The sequence below is a fragment of the Marmota monax genome, unplaced genomic scaffold, assembly GCF_021218885.2.
Source record: "Marmota monax isolate L192 unplaced genomic scaffold, Marmota_monax_Labrador192_F-V1.1 WCK01_AAM20220418_F8-fsc00164, whole genome shotgun sequence".
Taxonomy (NCBI): Eukaryota; Metazoa; Chordata; class Mammalia; order Rodentia; family Sciuridae; genus Marmota; species Marmota monax.
This window is the reverse complement of record NW_026693313.1, coordinates 2275952-2291727: the sequence shown is the minus strand read 5'-3', so window position 1 is coordinate 2291727 and position 15776 is coordinate 2275952. Positions and strand designations below refer to the sequence as shown.

The 15776-nt window shown below is 41.2% G+C and overlaps 1 long non-coding RNA gene across 3 annotated transcripts in view; it reads left to right on the top strand.

Moving 5' to 3' along the window:
- The first annotated feature begins 1194 nt into the window (after nucleotides 1-1194).
- The window catches only part of LOC124100943 (uncharacterized), a 353895-nt gene continuing 339313 nt past the window's right edge, over nucleotides 1195-15776 (top strand). For all 3 annotated transcript variants that reach the window (XR_009227998.1, XR_009227999.1, XR_009228001.1), the window contains exon 1: nucleotides 1195-1367. This is a non-coding gene — a long non-coding RNA (uncharacterized LOC124100943). The remainder of the gene's footprint in view (nucleotides 1368-15776) is intronic.

Here is a 15776-nt window from a genome sequence, read left to right as displayed (position 1 = left end):
TTGAGTCCTACACTGTGGAACTGCCCACTCAGATCACTTGACCATCTCAAAATCACCTCAGATTTAACATGTTAAGCTAATTTTATGATAGTCTCCCTTGAGCCCTTCTTTAGTTTTACCCATTTCATCATAATTCACCAGAATCCACCTGAAATGTAGCCAGAAACATGGGCATTGCCCTGTATACTCCATTTCTTCATCCTTCCATCCTTCCAGAAGAATCCAAATTTATCACCAAGTCCTGAAATTTTACCAAAAAATATTTAGCTTTTGGATATATCTACCTCTTTTTGATACTGAAGATTGAATCCAGGAGTGTTTTATCACTGAGCCACATCCCTAGCCCTTTTAATTTTATGTAGAGGCAGGGTCTTGCTAAGTTGCTTAGTGCTTCCCTAAGTTGTTGAGGCTGACCTTGAACTTGTGATCCTCCTGCCTCAGCCTCCTGAGAGGCTGAGATTGCAGGCACCAGGCCCCAGGTCTATCTACTTCCCTCTAGTTCTGTGCTCACTATTGTCTATTTGACTGTTATCTTTTACTTACATTATTATAGTAACTACCTAATTTGTTTTCCAGAATTTACTTTTGTTTCCTTTCAGTCTGCTTTCTGAATACAGTTACTTATCTTTTTAAAACACAAATTTCATCATTCTTCTAGATGGCTGTGGTTGGGATAAGTTTCCCCCCAAAGGCTCATATGTTGAAGACAGTCCCTAGCCCATGATGCTACTGGGAAGCATTAGAACCTTCAGGGGGTGGGGCCTGATGGAGAGAGGTTAGGTCATTGTGGGAGTGGGGGACCCTGGCTCTTCCCGTCTCGCTTTCTTGCTTCCTGGCTGCAGTGAGGTGACAGCTTTGCTCTACCACATGCTCCCCGTCATGGTGGTCTGCCTTGCCACAGATCAAAAAACAATGGGGCCAAGCAATACGGACTGAAATCTCTGAAACTGTGAGTTAAAATAAACCTTTCATCTTTTTAAGCTGACTATCTCAGGTATTTTGTTAAAGTAATGGAAAAGTAACTAACACAGGGACTGAATGTTTGTGTTCCCCCTTAATTCACATGTTGAAAGCTTAACTCCAAGGTGATACTGTTTGGAGGTGGGGCCTTTGGAGGTGATTAAGTCACAAGGGTGAGGGCTTTGTGAATGGGACTGGTGCCTTTATAAGAAGAGACTTCCTCTCTCTGTTCTCCACCATGTGAGGACACAGTGAGAAGACAGTCATCTGAAAACCAGGAAGTGGCCCTCACCGACACCAGATCTGCTGGCACCTTGATCTTGGTCTTCCCAGCCTCTGAGAACAGAAGAAATATGAGAAGTAACTTTCTGTTGCTTAAACCATCTAGCCTGTGGCATTGGACTCAGGTAGGCACGTTCCCCGAGCTTCATAACATTCCTTATTTATGTCTGGATTAGTGAGGTCAGACTTCAGCAACCAGTGACTTGGGACATCTCCTTAGCTTTGTCTGCAGCATCCTCTTGCTCACTCAGTGTTTTTGCGGCTCTGTTCCATGGAGACTCCACTTTGGAATTGAGGCTGGAGGAGCCGCCTCTCCCTGGAACATTGCTGGTCATGGTAGAGAGGAAGGATCTCCTGCGTGAAGGCCCTTAAAGCCCCACCTGGAAGGGACACATATCTCTGCTGCCACGTTTCATTGGCCAATGCGAGTCACAAAGCCTCTTCTGTTTGGCAGGGAAGAGATGTGTGGTCCTCCCAGGGAGGGGAGGAACACTGCAGAAAAGGAAGCCGGAGTATTTGGTGACCGTCCACACAGCTTGGTCAGGGAGTTCCTATTGTTTTGAAGATGAAAGTCAAAGCCGTAAGACCTACAAGGCTCCTGATCAGGTCTCTCTGCTAAGCTCCCTAACTTGACCTACCCCCCCCCCCCCCCCCCCCCCCCCCGTTGATCACTGATTCTTTGAACATGCCATGGGGCTACTCTGCCCGGGTCTGGACATGTCGTCCCCTCCTGTCCTCTTTCCCAACTTAGTCCTGGCACTTGTTCACATCGCAGGGTCTTTGTCATGGGCTTGCGCTGAGTGGCCGATCTCCTTCGTTGGGCTCGTCTGAGCTTTCTGTGGCCCCTGCAGTAGGGGGATTCCACCACCCATGGCTGCCTCCCTGTCCTGATGGGCAGCGCACAATGCTGCAGTAGAAGCTGGTCAAGTGAAAGAAAGAGAAGAGGCTGAAGTGCAGAACAACCCCTGGAGGAATGGAGAATATTTGAGTAGAAGACAGTCCTGGCAGGGGACAGGGTAAGGGGCTGTGCGTATGTGGAGGGCGTTCATGGAAGCTGGGGCTGGATTTATTTTTCATTCTTTCCCAGAGCATCTTTAAAGCCAAAGTTTGAAAGTTAGAGGTGATGAGTTAATTTTGGGTCGCTGTAATACTGAACTTCCTGACAGTGTGAGCATGCATATTAGAAATGTTCTGTTCTCTGTCCCTGCTCCAGCAGAGACCGATGACAGAGATGGGAAGTATCAATGGGCATTTTGGATAGCAGGGGTGGTGGAAGAGAGGCACGAGCTCGATCCCTCAGACTTCAAAGTGGTGTGGTTCCACTATAAAACAGAGACACAAATGAGGAGATGAGAAAACACCGGGCATCAATTTCTATAAAATGGCACAGCCCCTGGGTGCCATGCTGATGTCCCTGTCTTGGCTTGTGATTTGAGAACTGTTACAAGAGCATCTTTAGGTAGATTATCCTCTAATCTATGGTCTTCATATGTAATTGCTGAAATAAACTGATTATAGATTCTTTACTCATTTAACTTTATCTTTGTAGATTATTGATTATCTCTTTGGAGGTTCGCAAGAGTTATAAACATGAAGAATCTTAGAAAACTAAAAATCCCAACTCCATAACATGGCATGTTAAATGGTAGATAAAGAAGCTGATGGTGTAGATCCTTGGAATGGCCTGTACTTAACATGTGCAAGTCTTTATGTTCAGTTCCCAAGACCAAACAAATAAATACATGAAAATAGTATTTAAGTTATGATAAACCTTTCTACATAATATAAAAACATGCACACTACTTTCATTTTCTAATACTGTGACATACCTGTGTACTTTTGAAAAAAAACTTCCTCCTTTTATAGTTTTGTTAAAGTAACAGATGCATGATTTATTTTGCATGGTAAAAATTTAAAAATTGTATGGAAGAAATTATAGTATAATACATCCAATGGATGTAAATCAACTTTATAATAAACAAGACTATTTTCGAAATTATTAGCTCCAAAGGAGACTCACATTACATTGGAATAGTTAAAAATTCTTGACTGGGAGAAGTGGTATACTCCCATAACCCCAGCTACTCAGGAGATTGAAGCAGGAGGATCACAAATTTAAGGAGAACTTGGGCAACTTAGTGAGACTCTGTCTCAAAATAAAAACTAAAAAGAGCTGGAGATGTGGCTCAGTGGTAGACAACCCTAGGTTCAATCCCCAGCACCACCCCGCGAAAATTTTTTTTAAATATTTATTTCTTTTAGTTGTACACAATGCCTTTATTTTTATTTATTTACTTTTATGTGGTGCTGAGAATCCAACCCAGGGCCTTGCATGCGCCAGGCGAGTGCTCTACCACTGAGCCACAACACCAGCCCCCAAAAATTGTTTTCTTGAAGGAGGACCTTGGATAAGTGCCTAAATAATAGAGTAGATTTTCATAGATGGGTGGACAGGAAGAAATGCCTCCTTCTAGATCTTCTGGACTGTTTTGATTTTGAATATAACCCTGGCTATACACATGCAGTCATAATTGCTAGAGTGGGTGTCCCACTTTAGAGTTTGAAGCATGGTCCGCCTGGACATCAACAAATGACTGGATGGAAGAGGCGGTCACCTAGCAATGGGGAGGGTGAGGAGGCACACAGTGTCAACACCCTTCCCCAGCCTCCAGCTCTCTCTCCCCTTTATGTTCCTTCTCCAAGAACAAACCCACACAACATCCCTATGTCCCAGAGGGAGAAACATTTGCAACGGCTGGGAATGGGATAGAACCAGGAACATGCAATCAGCACTCGCAATCGGCTGCAGCGATTGTGCAATGACAGTCACGGTTCTATTTGTTCTGTGACAGGATAAAACTGCCAATCTTTTCTGAGATAGGAACTGGAGCCTGAGACCCGAGCACCACTTCCTGCAGTGTGCTGCCAGGTCACATTTTGCAATCTCGCCCCTCCTTCCCCCTTCCCCCAGACCAATTTTTTTTTTTTTTTTTTAGCCAGTGTCTGGCCTGGGACCCAGAGCACAGGCTTGGGAGGGCAGAGCAGCTTGGTGAGATTCTGCACAAATGCCAGAAGCATCTTGTGTTTCTCTGCTGTTCTAGTGGTGAGCAGCAGAGATTCAGGAGTGAAGGGAGGGCGGCAATTGCTGGGGAGGAGGAACGAAAAGCAAATAGAGTTTTCAATTTTTTGTTTCTTCTGACAATGAATAAAATGCTTCTGAACAAAGAAAAAGGTGCCCATAAAATACATAAAATGTAAATAGCACCAATCTATTCAGAGGAAGGATCTCCTAAGAATGAGAATTGTATTTCATCGTTTTTTAACTTTTCTTGGGCCCAAATTTCATCATAATAGCTGCAAAAAAAAAGCCGTGCTTTTTTATAAAACAGGAGTATTTATGAGGAGCTACATAAATGTCTGAGTAATATGGCAAGATTCATTGTGTTGCTTTTCATTTGTTGATTCTTACTTAAATCTCTTCATTTTATTATTTTAACTTACCCGGAGTCCTGCTTGGATGAGGCAAACTCAGAGTGCCTTCTACATGGTCGAATCTCAAGGCCAAGAGATTGGCAGCACCCGGAGTCCTGTTGCCCCTGTTACACTACAAAATACCGTGCACGCAACTGGATCCATAAATATGAATTCTCATCTCAGTAGCATGTTTAATCTCCCTAAGTCTTCCGTTTTAGAATTTCCTAGGTTCCTAAAATCTCCACATCAAATTAAAATAAGGATCTGCAAAAGATGACGAGGACTTCTTTTCTGTCACTGCTGTTTCTTTCAGCAGATTCAGCTGTCGACTTTAGCCCAGAGCAGCTTTGAACATGGTCACATCATTCATTAGCATTTAGAAGGGGACTCCATCTTGACCAGTAACATATTGTTGCAAACACATTGTGGAAAACATTTAAAAACCATCTTGTAGCTTTGTTCTGTGCTCACAGAAAGACCCACCTGTAAGGAACTTATAAACAGCTAATATCTTAATCGATGAGTACACTTATCTATTAATTATCTATTAATGAATGTATTCAGTTTTTTTTTTTTTTACTTAGTACTAAACACATTTATTTATTGATTATTGGAACCAGGGGTTGAACCCAAGGCCTTGCACATGCTAGGCAAGTGCTCTACTACTTAGCTATATCCCAACCCTTTTTATTTTATTTTGAAACAGGATTTCCCTAAGGTGCCCAAGTTGGTCTTGAACTTGGGATCCTACTGCCTTACCTCCCAAGCAGCTGGGATTATAGGTGTGCACCACTGTGCTGTGCTCAGAAATTTTGTCTTTAATTTGGTGATAAAGTCAGCTTCACCTGAGTGGGAGGGAAATGAGAGGTGCCAACACCACCAGCTTTGGGAGTACTAGTTATAACAATGGATTAAATAAATATCACCGATGAAGACAATGTTTTTGTGTAAATTCATGTAGCAAAGTTTGGTCTACACTAAGGAATTTTACTATTCCTAGTAAGACATACCAGACACAGTTGAGACAATCCATTTTGACTCGTTGCATTTTTACGACTTCTTTTAAAGCTTGGCCCGTGGAATTCTTGATTCAAGAACATTTATTGGGTGTCTGTAGTATGCCGGGCAATCCTGACCATGTTGCTCAACCTTGTTTTCTAACTCACCTTTTTCTCATTCTCTTTTTCCTCCTCTTCCTGATTTTTCTTCTTTCTCTAACACCTCTTAAATTTTCTTACTCAGATTTGTCTTGAAATTTGTTCTTTACTTTTTTTAAAATCATCACTTAGATGTGGAATTTTCCCTTAAAAATCAGGATTTTTCCTTGCTTGATCTCTCTTGGAAGGGAACAGTCTTCCACTGGAAAAGTGGAAAATATCCATGAGTTTTAACCCATTGAGTCCCAAATTTTCAATCTTGTGAATATTTCAATGTAGTTGACACAGCTGCATTAAAATAGTCCTGAAATCATCATCTAGGTCTTATATATGTGACATTAATTACTATTATTATATTCTAATTACATTCTTAATGTTATTATGTAATTATATTCTACATTATAGTTAAGTTTTTATATAGGATCCACATTGGGATGATGGTACAAAATGGGCTAAACATAAAAATAACTATGGAGCTGGGCATGGTGGTATATACCTGTAATCCTAGCTGTTCAGGAGGCTTAGGAAGAAGGATAGCAAGTTTGATGCCAGCCTCAGCAATTTAGTGAGGCCAAAAGTGACTTAGAGAAAACTTGTCTCAGTGATTAAGTGCCCTCAAGGTTCAATCCCTGGTACCAACCCCCGCCCCCCCCCAAAAGAAAGCCCTAAAAAACAAAAAAACACCACCAACAAAAACCTGTGGAAACATACTTATTCAGTCGTCATGATATCAATGACCCAGTCATTGGTTTGTTTATTCAGTATGTGTCCTGGCTTTTCAGGGAAGTCTGTCCATTTTGAGGACCATCTTTCTTGTATTCCTTACTCAGTAGACTAAGACGAAGTAATTTAGCTAAGAGTGAAATAATTTCTGCAAGTATGAAATTCTGTAAGAACGTGGCCAACAGAAAGCCTTTATTCTTCTGTGTTTACACTGGTACTGATCTTTAATGGTATGCTGTTAACAGGACACAGAGCTATGCTTTTAAAAACAATTCAGGTTCAAGGACATCCATTACAACCAATCATGTTCCAGGCCTATAAAGTATTTGTAATAACAATCCAAACTGGCATATAAGTTAAGGCTTACCCTAGGCACCTTAAATTTACGCGATTAGCCTGGGACTTGCTCATCCCATAGCATCGGGAAGAACAACCTCGTGATCAAGTGCAATTCACATCTCACAATCCTAGGAATCGATGTACATGGATACACTATTATATTATTATTAAATCCAATTGCTTTGCAATTAACCCAATATGACACCTATACAAATGACTCAAATAAAGAGCCTCGTGTTTCACAGGGACAATCAATACAATGAAATCACAGCTACTGACAATGCTGGCAACTTGGCTCGTTACTACTCTGCTACTGCACATTTCTCAGGTCGGCACTGCTATTCCTTCTTCTGAATTATAGCTACCATAACTTTCAGCTATTGACAGTGCCCACACTTCACAAAAGCATAATATTCAAACACTGGCCATTCCTAACCCATCTTAGCTGGGTCATGAAAAGTTATGCCCCGTCCATAATGTGCTAATCATAAGTCTTCCTTCTTTGCTCTCCAAATGAAATTAGAACTCTTTTCTTCAGGTAAGGTTCCTAATGGCAAAACCTCAAACAGTTGAATTTATTGATAGATAAAAGAAGTTTCTAGGAAAAAATAATTCTTGCACAAAGCCTCATGATTCGATGTCTGAAAGCAAAATCAAACAAACATATATTTCTCGACTATTATTATTGTTACTATTCTGTAGCTTTATCATCTCTGTTTTAATTAAATAAAACACTTCATAGTTATAATCTCATCAAAAAATTACAATTGTCATTTTATATCACGTGCTTGCAGCAGATTTTGCCAGTGTGCTTCTCTGTCAAATGATTTACTTGCTTAGAGAATCTACTTCTTGAGGGCAGGGAATGTGGGTTTTCTTTGGAGATCTCTGTGGAGCTATGGGGAATGCCACTTTGTCAAGATCTCCTAACTCATTATTTTAAAGCAGACTAGACTTGACCTTAATAAGGATCATTAAGGACAGGCACTCATCAAAAATGTATCTTTTCCTTCTCTCTCTCTCTCTCTCTCTCATTCTCTCTCATTTCCAAACAGACCGGTCAATCAGGATGTGCTTCTGGGGAGACCATTTCCATCTCTGGAAATGGGGTAGATAGATCATCAAGAATGTAAAATGCCTCTTTTTAAAAATACCATGTGGACGACTAAGGACAATGGCTTATTTAATAGGTTAGGCAGTCCGTTCTCCATGAATCACACTGTATACATAATGGTGATGAAAATGTTCAGTTTGACATTTCTTCCTGGCCAGGGAGGAAATCATGGGGGTGAATCATGGTTTTAGTGATGACTGTCCTGGGGAAGCTAAATTGGGAAGCCACAGGTTAAAAAAGGAGTGAGGAGTGAGTCTGTAGCAGGAAAGCAATGGTCAGACACTCCAGGAAAGCAACAGACACCTCCTAACACCTGGGCAGACCTTGCAGAAAAAAGAGCTGTGGCCCTTCATGGAGGGAGGGACCCTGAAAGAAAAGGAAACCATTTAGTGGACTAGGAAAAGAAATAGGACCTCTAGTTGGGGAAGAGAGATAAATGGCTGCCTGTAAAGAGAAGCACAACTGAACACACTCACTCAAGTGAATAAAATTCGTTTAAGAGCAATTGGATTAGAGATGGAGATTTACATGGATGACTTTAAAGAAGAGTTGCTGCAAGAGACAGGACAGATGTTCATCAGTCATTTGCTGCAAAACCGTAAACAGTGTTGCTGACTTAGGATACAATGTAAGGTGGAAAAATGAGCCCCTAAATTGTAATTAAACTGTGATTGTAACTATGCAAAATAGGTGTGCTATAGACAAAGACTGGTAAAACCACAGAAATGAACATACTATTATGTTAATTGTTGATGTTATTTGTTTTCCATTGCTGAATTGTGTGGTGTGAATATGGGGGGTGGGGTAGGAGAGAATAAATATAGAGTCTAGCTGTAAGACCACTTCGAGAAAAATCAGAAAGCCTTGTCTGAGTTTCACAGGGCCTCGCCATCTGTGAACTTAACCTCTCTGAGCCTCAGTGTCCATTTATAGAAATTGAGAACAATAACACCTGCCCTGTACTAATGGGGTAGTGAAAGTACTTTGCAAATCTGAAATATTGTAGGAGATTGTATGAGGAATTAAGGTTGGAGTGGTATATAGGTTAAAAGTTTAAGAAGTCCAGAGCTCAGAACATTGTCCTGACTCTTTTTTCTCTGTCACCATGGAAGCTGCAGAACATGTGTTATTTTAGTTCATAATAATCAAATTATAAACACTGGGCATCTATTAATTGCTTCACTAATTAGGTCTTCCAGTACCATTTATACAACAAACTAATTTTTCCTCCTTTGATTTGTAAAACTTTTTCTATACCTGAGTTTATTTCTGAACAGTACAAGTTTACTGCTCATCATTCTGTTTTAATTATTGTTAGATTGATAATATTTTTAATCAGGTCAGCCAATGTTTTATAGTTGTTGTTTATTTCATTTAAAAACAGAGTCCAGAGCAGAGAGGGAGCTACTAAGGAGATAACCAGTCAGGTGTGGTGGCACACACCTGTAATCCCAGCAACTTGGGAGGCTAAGACCAGCCTGGGCAACTTAACAAGCCCCTCAGCAACTTAATGAGACTCTGTCTGAAAAATAAAAAGAACTGGGGCTAGAGTTGTGGCTCAATGGTAGAGTGCTTGCCTGGCATGTGTGAGGCCCTGGGTTCGATTTTCAGCACTGCATCTAAATAAATTAAAAAAAAAAAAAAAGATCCACTGACAACTAAAAAACAAATTAAAAAATAAAAAATAAATAAAAAGAATTGGGAGAGTGCCCCTGGGTTCAATCCCTAGGAGCAGGGTGGGGGAGAACCAGCTTGGGTTTACAAAGAGCCTTGGGAATCAGAGGAGCTTGATTCAAATTCTGTTTATTACTCATTGGGGTGACCCAAAGTACATTGCTTAATTTCTCCAACCTCCTTCTTCACCTGTAACTTGAGGACCATATCAGCTATCTCAAAATGTCATTGTGTGGATTCAATTCCAAAACAATGTGAACTTCCCTAGCATGGTGCCTGGAATCCAGCTTTTTGGCCATCCTTCCCTTCCTTTAAAAAAAATTCCAAGTAAAAAAGATATGACTTCCCTTTCTTAGGTCTTCTTGCATCAGCAAAAAGGGAAGAAGAGCAAAGAATTATCACCAACTTCTATATAGCCCACTGAAGGCCTGCCTCACTGCATAGACCCTTGATGAATGGATGGTGGGAAAAAAGGCATTTAGGTTGATTTTATGTATTTGCTCCTTCCTGAACATGGACACGCAGGAGATATTGCATGTTATGGAATTCATAAGTGTGCTGTCATTTTAAAGACAAGACAATGGATGTCACACAGGTAGGAAGGAACGCCAGGCAGTGCATGGCTGTCAGACCTTGAGAGAACCCGGCACAGAGAGAGGGGAAATTGTCCAGGGCATGAGAACAGGTTGGGGAACAGGTGCAGAATCATGGGGCCTCTCTTTACTCTTCTTCTCTGAGGAGTTTGGACTTTAGGTGATTTGAGGGCAGAGATCACATCTATTACTTCTCTTCCCGTAATTTCTAAAAGATTGTTGAGTAATATTAAAATGTTTAATGATTAGACTGAAGAAATGTCACATAGGGCCTCAGAGCAGCCCTCTGCCTCCACAGGTGGCCAGGATGACTTTGGAGGGAAGGCTCCGACATGTTCTGTCCTTGGGAGATGATGGATGGAGTCTGATCACAGTTAATTTTAATAGACTTGATGTGCTGTGATAGAGTCTTGGCTATTCGAATGAAAGAGGCCCAAGCAGCCAATTTGGACAAAAATAATCTCAGTTCTGTCTGTCCATTGGCTTTAGAACAAGTCAAGTCTAATTAAGAAGTACTTACTGAGTGATTTTGTGTCTAGTACCACAGAAAGGCATACAGAGGAAGGATTCTCACTGGCATTCGCTGTCTGAATTGGAAAGACAAGAAACAATAAAATGTGCTGTTAGGGTTTAGATGTGGTGTCCCCCAAAAGCTTACATGTGAGACATGCAAGAAGGTTTGGAGGAGAAATGATTGGGTCATAGCAGTAACCTAATCATCAAATTAATCCCTGATGGGATTCATTGAGTGGTGGCTGGAGGCAGGTGGGGTGTGCCTGGAGGAATTGGTTCATCCGAGGTGTGGCTATGGGGTATATATTTTGTAAGTGTAGAGAGTCAGTCTCTCTCTCTCTCTGCTTCTTAATCATCATGTGAGCTGCTTCCCTCTGCCTTACCTCAAGCCCTGAGGAATGGAGCCGGCCTTCTGTGGACTAAAACCTCTAAAACCATGAGCATTTAAATAAATTTCTCTTCCCTAAAATTGTTCTGGTCAGATCTTTGAGTCATAGCAATGGAAAAAACTGACTAAAACATGTGCCATTTGCTGAGACCTGGACATGTGCTGGTGAATGACTTGTGTGCTCAGAGTACCTTATCTCTGATTCATTAATTAATTCATTCCACAAGTGCTTCTTGACTATCTATGATGTTCCAAGCATTCTAGGTGTTGAGAGTACTATAGGGCACGAGGTGGAAAAAGTCCCTGCCTTTGGGGAACATTCTAGCATGCTAGTATTTATAAGCAAATGAACAAAGACTATCATTTTGAGCAACGATAAATGCTATGAAGAACAACAGAGAGGGGTGAAGGACAGAGGGACTGGGGTGCAGTTAGTGGGGAGTTTAGAGTAGGCCTCTGGGGAGGTGACTTGAGGAATGAAATGAGCTAGGCAAAGTGTCCCAGGTAAAGTGAATAGCAAGTGTAGAGGCCATGAGGTGAAATGAGCTTGGGATCCTCAAGGCCAAGGTGGCTGGGATGGGGCAGAAGCAGCAGCAGGAGAGACAGGCAAGTGCCTAAGCCTTGCAGGGCCTTGTGGGAAATGACAAAGCATTTGGGGTTTCATTCTGAAGACAACTGGGAGCTCCAGAAAGCTCTAAGCAGGGGAGATCCACATGCAGGAGATGAATGTGTCACTCCTCCCAGATCTTGGGTTTGGGATGACCCTCAGAGTCTTCCTGAATTGAGACGAGAGGGTTGTACCTTATGAACTGGGCAGCAAGTTGCTGTCCCCTGAGAAGGTTATAAACCTGGACCAGGCAGCTCCCTTGTCAGCCATATGGGAGAGAAAGGAAGCTGTGGGCCACTGCCCGTCAACACCCCCAGCAGCTGGGGCCATGATGCTGCTCCTGAAGGGGGACCCGGGGCTCACCATCCACCTCAGTCTGCTTGTGTTTTCATTTTCATATGGAACTTCAAAGTGAGGTGTTTGAATTTCCTTCTGATAGGAGGAAACAGGCTTGGAGAGCTCAGGCAACCTGCTCAAAGTCACATACCTAGGAGATGCTGATTTGAACCTAGTTCTCTCTGAATCCAAAGGCTGTACACTTAAAAGATTGTGATAAAACAAACATAAAAGTTTTTGCCATCATGCTGTCTCAGAAATCAAAGATTTCAAGTGGACATCTAATTCTACCATTCCATTTGTGGGTGAAAATTGTGGTCATTCTTGGTCCAAGACCCCAAATGAGTTAGTGCCCCTAGATTCCTAGGGAGCTCAGAAGACCACATTCTGACTATTCCCTAAGATATCCAGACTGAAGAACAAAAAAAAATTGGAAATATATGCTGAAACAGTCTTTAAAGTTTTTGCTCAAGGACTCTAAAATCACTTAGGGAAATATGTTCTCCTTTACACATGTTAGAATTGATATCTTTAATTTGATCATAAATTTAAATATAGGTTCAAATACTGTACTTTCTAGTATTTTGTAAATATTGCTACTTTAAAATAAAACACTGACATCATTCTTTAAATGTCTCTAAATGAAATGAAATCTAAATCCCATCACAGTTTATTATCTCTATCATCTATTTTAGAAATTCACAAATAAGCTCATCTTCAGCAAGCAAAAATTATATTTTGCCTTTTCTTCAGAACTTTATTTTCATTCTACTTCCATTTCAAATTTTTATACTAATATAATGTAATTATGATACAGTCTTGTACTGAATATTGTGTGGTACTTTGATCTATCAAACGTATGTATAAAAATTAAAATTTATACACTTTAAGATTCCTGTGACTTAAGACTTTAAGTGTTTTCTGGATTGAGTTATCTTTACAATTACTAGTATTACACAATTGATCAAAACAACCTCAATGAATAGCAAATTTTGATAAATGCTTACATAAAAAGTAAAATTTTATTGGAAGTTTGCATTTTTAATAAGAAAAATGATGCTGTCCCTTTTTACAAATGTTATATGATTGTGGCTAAATATTACTTTTTGCTAGATTGCTAGGATGACAAAGTATGTGCTATCACATCCATTTCTATTTTTCATTTTTGGACTTGAGGAATTCTTGTTATTATACATAAGGAGATGGTATGGAAAGACTTTTATTATAAAAACATCCTTCAGTTTTTGGAACTGCTCTGACTCATTTGCCCTAAATCACATGGTAACCTATTATCAATTTTTTTTTTTTTTGTACAGGGGTTTGAACTCAGGGGCACTCGACCACTGAGGCACATCTTCAGCCCTATTTTGTGAGCTCACTGAGTTGTTTAGTGCCTTGATTTTGTTGAACTTGCCATCCTCCTGCCTCAGCTTCCCCAGCTGCTGGGATTACAGGCATGTGCCACCATGCCTGGCCTCAAAGATTATTATTTAGTTGTTAATAGACCTTTATTTATTTATACACAGTGCTGAGAATTGAACCCAGTGCCTCACACATGCCAGGCAAGTGCACTGCTGCTGAGCCCCAGCCCCAGCCCCTCAAAGATTACTTTTAATGATCAATAAGCTGACAACTTTACTAGATCTTTCTTTTATTTTTATTTTTTTTAGTTGTAGACAGACACAATATCTTTATTTATCCATATTTATGTGGTGCTGAGGATCAAACCCGGTGCCTCACACGTACGAGGCAGGTGCTCTACCACTGAGCTGCAGCCCCAGTCCTAGATCCTTCTTTTAATTTTAATGAAATTAAAGTATTGAAAAGAGAAGGCTTTGCTACCTAATCTGTTATGGGCTGAATTGTGTACCCCTCTCCAAATTCATATATTGAAGTCCTACCTCCATGTATCAGAAAGTGGCCTTCTTTGGAAATGGGGTCTTTGTGGATGTAAACAGTGAGAGTGGCACTAATGCACTGTGACTGGTGTTCTTACAAAGAAGGGCAATTTGGATTCAGAGATCACACAGAGAGAGGGAAGATGAAGCAAAGAGACACAGAGAAGGTAGTCACCTACATGCCAAGGACAGCCTGGAGCAGGTTCCTTCTGGTGGTCTTCAGAAGCAACAACACTGCTGACACCTTGATTAGACTTCTAGTCTCCAGCCTGAGGTACCTTGATACAGCACTCTTGCACACTAATACACAGCCCTTAGAACCATTCACTTCTCCTATACCTACACCAATATTTTCCATTTTTTCTTTATGTGGTGCTCAGATAGATTTTTAAAACACCACAGCAATGCAGCACAGTAGGACAGAAATGAATGAGAGGGAAACTTTTTTTTTTCTTTTTTAAGGGCCATTTTGAAAGAGGGATGGGGTGTTTAATAAAAAGCAAATGCTGAACTTGAAGATCTGCATGTTGCTTTCCTTCAAAATACCCTTGTTATGGGACTCTTTGGAAGTTTTAGCCTCCAGGACATGGGTGCACCTAGCTTAAAGAGGGCTGAGCCAAACTATAAAACAGCTTTTGTAATTCGGGGATGCAGAAAAAACTTTACCAGCCGGAGGTGACAACATTTTTCATGCAGGATAAGATGTCTACTGGCTTCATGTAGAATGTGTAGGGTTTTGATTTGTGGTCAGGAGAAAGAAGGGCATTGCAGTCAGTGAGGAAGCCATTTGGAAATAGACTTAGATTAGATTAGGAGTTGCTAGGTGGGACCAGCCACAGGAGTCCTGCATTCAAGGGTTTAGGAGTTTGTATTTTTGTACTAGGATTTTTTTTTTTCTTTTTTGTGAGCAAGTGACATGATAAAAATGGTGTTTAGGAAAGTCAGCTGGGATTCAATATGGAGGATGGGTGGGCAGATGCAGAGACAGGAAGGAATCCAGGGGTGTGGCCATTAATGCCTGAATCTGGGTATCTGCTAGAGATAACAGGCAGCTGTCTGCTGGTTGTGCTGGAAATAGAAATTCCCATACTGTGGCTAAACTGTGTGCCCCCTGCCCAATGACCTTCATTTCGGATGGTCTTCCAAATCCCAGAACTATATCCCTGCCTTTGCTACCTACCACTTCCTCTATACTGGTGGAGTACTTGAATTCTAGAAGACTCCATGCTTTCAGTGAGTCAAGTAGAGGTACAATAGGGGCACATGTCCTGTTACTTGGCTGGTCCTTGCATTGTTAGGGTGAAATGAGTAACTTTGTGAAAACTCTTGGTTGAGTATGAAGTCCCTTGCAGATGTAGAGAGATGACAGTTCAATGCTCATTACTTGTATTGTGATGCTACTCCTTAAAGGCAGTGAAGAGGTTTTCTGAGTGCCCCATTTACCGTTAGCTTCAAGGAACTGGAATCCAGGTAATCAGAGGCTCCATTGTGCTTCAACTGAGACTTTCCTGGGGCTTATGTCCCTTTCTAGATTGGGATGCTGCTGCAATACACCTGGCTGAACCCACTGGGAGAAGAGCTACTCTTTGCTCTCCTTCTGGATTCTCTGAGGTGTCTGGCCTCGTGCCTAAGCTCCCTCAGAGGACTGCTCATTTTCTGTCAGAATCGTGAGGCTTCTTGGTTATGTAGCAATGGAAACAAAGCTTTCCTGTGTCCTG